Source organism: Aplidium turbinatum, chromosome 3 (assembly GCF_918807975.1).
Source record: "Aplidium turbinatum chromosome 3, kaAplTurb1.1, whole genome shotgun sequence".
Lineage (NCBI taxonomy): Eukaryota > Metazoa > Chordata > Ascidiacea > Aplousobranchia > Polyclinidae > Aplidium > Aplidium turbinatum.
The window spans coordinates 25,835,780-25,839,568 of NC_137474.1; the positions used below are offsets into that span (position 1 = coordinate 25,835,780).

Sequence of the window (3,789 nt, forward strand, 5' to 3'; positions counted from 1 at the left end):
GCTTCACTACAGACACTTGCGCAGTAGATTAAACGGACATCACAAGAGTTTTAGATGGGATGTTCCTTCGATTTTATGTGCGTTGAGCTCTACCACTGAGCTATCTCACCGCCTAAGGTGCTTGGCTAATTAGTAACATAGTTTTGTACCATGGGTAAGGTGCTATCCACATGTTAGGCTATTTTCAACCTATTATTTAACATTATGTTATTGTAAGAAGCCTAAAATTAAACTCTAGTGCAGCCCTAAAGTTAACCCAGCCAGGCTACTGTTAGCCTGTTAGCAACTTAATCAATTTTGAAGGACCTGAATTTCTAATAAGCCGTCTAGACTAGCGTCGTAAGTCTTGCAATGTTTTTAAAACCTTAGGCTATAGTCTTGCACTGTTGCTAGTTGAATCGTGAAATTATAATAATAATAATAATGATAGCATTTATATTCCGCTCAGATTAATGAATGATTGATATCAGAGCGGCTCTCAATTTATTGTTTAGGTATAGAATAGTAGGTAACAAATAAAACAGTGAAAAGGCAATAATTGATAGGTAGAATCACAAGCTCAGAGATTCAATGCCGATAATATGCTGTATGCTTCAATGTAGTAATGGCACACCACGCCATCACTTGTTTAGTGTGCCTAGCAAGAATTATTGTAAAGAAAACAAGAAAGAATGGGCTGATAATCTGGAAAAGATAGTGTTGTCATATAGACAAGATGACAACGTCAAGAGTTTGTTTAAAAAAGACAAAGTGAAAATCTGTGAAGAGCACTTCGAAGAAAAGTACATTTTAAACAGTAAGGATGCATTTAAATACTAGTAAATGTGCCACATATTACAGTTATGCAGAAGTAGGGTTGCCAAATTGTTTTCATGTGAAAAGTGAACATTGTATGATAGTATTATAATGTATATATATTTCTAATAAGTGGACATTGTGATGCAGCGACACAAGTTAGCAAGAGGCAAAACTTCTCCTGTAAATTTGTCTGACACTGGTATGAGATAAGCACATAAACAGCTATCGAGCTACAGTAACAAACTAAGCAGAAATTTTGTGAACTTGACTGCTCTTGTTTCAAATATAAGTTTTTAAAATGTTGGTCAAATATTCAATTGTTGGTCGGTAAAGACCAGTCTCTACATTTTACATTAGAACTTGTAAGCGAATGCATTCACTCTATGTTATGTTCTTTCAGAGGGAACTCGTAAAGAGCTAGTGATTGGTGCCCTGCCAACAATGCCCAAACAATTTTGCATTTCTCTCGCCTCAGAGGGAACACTGAACCGGATGAGTTTAAAAGAATGTTTTGTTGTTGATATAAATTTTTCTATGTTTATTGTTCATGTTTGATGTTTATTTGAGTATTCCAACAAGTTAATTTACAACGAAAACAAGCTATGTAAAATATTTAGCTAAAAGACAGTTTTCAAAATTCTTACTGCCTTAAAAGGACACCTAACTAAACATATTTTTTTTTACAATATCCAATAGACAAGTTTTAAACAAATTCAACTCGTTTGAGTGAATATTACGTTCATTCTATGTACATTATACTCTGCATAGGTCTGTTGCCTGCTGTATTTTTACATGCGATCATGTAAAATGCTTAAATTGCGAGCTGGAAGATTCTAAACCAGCAGCGAAGAGCAAGAAAAATACGAAGAAAACGTCAGTGCGATTCCTCTAAAACGTTTGCGAGTAGCAACAGCAGTGCCTTCGAGAATTAAAGCTACTATACAAGTTAAAGATAAACGGTAATATATGTTTACTATGGTATAATAAATAAAGAAAGAGTTATGAGCTCTAGGTGAAATCTGCCCTCAGTGGAAAGTAATTAACGTCAATAGCCATAAAAATGGCTTCCGGTGGGTTAGCTTATATGGCCATGTCCTTACTTCTGATTATTTACTATGGTATGATGGCATACCTTGATAACTAGAGCCAATATCGCTAAGCCGATGCCATTTTTGGAATCAGCACCCCCAAATTACCATGAGATCACTCTAACATCGTAGGCATCAGAGAATTTTTTATTTTTGCGCATTGTAACATGACAGGCTGAACGAATGGCTCAAGTGAAGCATATCATAATTTTTGTGTTTACTTTTCAGTGAAGGAGAACCTGGCATATAGTGTCTCCCAGGATACTACGCGAAACAACATCGCATCCAGCAGGCCTGGTGGCCCCAGGTTATTGCAGTATGGCAGCAAGCAAATATTGTGGGAGCATTTCGTAAAAGTTCCACATCTCTATGAAAGCACCGAGCTGCGTTGCTGCAAGCTGACCAGCGCCCATTTTAACTTACAAAGTTACTCAAAAATGAGAGTTTGCTACGCAGCTCAAGTTCTATCCGGAACAGTCGGCCAGTTGATGCAAAAACGAGGTGGTCCTGAAATGGAGCGAAGTGCCTGGTTCGCCGGCATGATGAACCAGTGGTTCGATGTAATGAACACCAGGGTGGCATATGGATACAATAAAAGGTTGGTGCCATATCGTACAACAGACGATCCACGTCTAACTTGGCTATCTTGGCTATCTAACCAACGACCTCCAGTCTTCTGGCCAATAGCATACTCTCTACGCCATGTTGGTTGGTCGAAAACTCGATCTTAGCAACTATATTATTAGGCCTACTATCCTTTTCCCTAACCCTCTGATTGGTCCATTCCCTCTTTACACCTATGTAATGGTACATTTTCAAAAGATGCGTCCCGGTAGCTTATGTTTCCATTATATATTGGTGTAATGACGCTATTCAGTAGAATCTGGGCTCCCGAGAGGGGGGTCAGGGGGACCAATGCCCCCTTTACAAACGAAAACGAGATATATGATGTCTTAGTTGCAACCTGAAGGGGGTATGGGCCTCCGTTTCAAGAAATTAGGGGCCTCATTTTGCTATTTTGACGTCTGGAATGTGGTCTAACAATTTCCCCTTTTTACGTGGATTCGACGTAGGCAGGTGTTGAATAGATGCAATATTTGCGATATGTTTTAATTTGGCAGACTGGATATGCCTACCACAGCAATTGTTACACACAAGTGGCCGACTGCAGTCAGATTTTAACGTTGATCCGTCGTCGCCAGACGTAGAAACAATGTGTAAATGGACGATTCAGGCTATAAAGTTGTCTTGCCGGTCTACAGGCAGGTAATATGCGGAACTGTAGTACCATACCTTTTCTGGTGTTATTACATGTGTTTCCAGCGTGCTTTGACTTGACATGAAAACGCAATCCCCCGTTGGTTTTGTAAGTTTTCGGACATAAGTGACATCTGCAAAAATACCGGATAATATATCCAAACAATTTTATTCAGCTTTCAACACACAACTGCACAATTTAATTAGAGGTGCGAGGTCCTTTGAAACGCTTTCTTACCCAAATTCACGTTGCACTGTAGACGCGCTCGTTGAAATGGGAATACTTTGAAATTCTTCATCTTCGATTATTTCCACAAGATACTCGACGGTTAAATTATCAGAACTGTTTTCCATTGCACTGTTATAAAAAGCCAAACTTCTTCTAGCCCTGTTGGTTGTTTATAGCTGGATAAGATAAACTTTGATAACCATATAGCCTACAGTCAGTCGTTTTGTATCGTATTTCGTAGACCTTTGCTACCCTATACTAATTTAATATTGTTGTTAGCAAGAGCCTATGTATTTACCCTGCTTATTGACCTGTAACATCCTGATTAACCTACTTCAAAATTTCACACAATAATCTGAAAAGACAAGCGGTAACGAAAATAAACTTTTAAACCACCTAACAATAATACTATGGTCG

At 38.3% G+C, this 3,789-nt stretch overlaps 1 long non-coding RNA gene across 1 annotated transcript; it reads left to right on the top strand.

Annotated features, from left to right (window-relative positions):
• Positions 1 to 502: 502 nt before the first annotated feature.
• Positions 503 to 3,386, top strand: LOC145767178 (uncharacterized). Its single transcript, XR_014288743.1, has 4 exons — positions 503 to 796; positions 1,199 to 1,757; positions 2,115 to 2,484; positions 3,008 to 3,386. It is a non-coding gene; the product is annotated as an uncharacterized LOC145767178 (long non-coding RNA).
• The last annotated feature ends 403 nt before the right edge of the window (positions 3,387 to 3,789 follow it).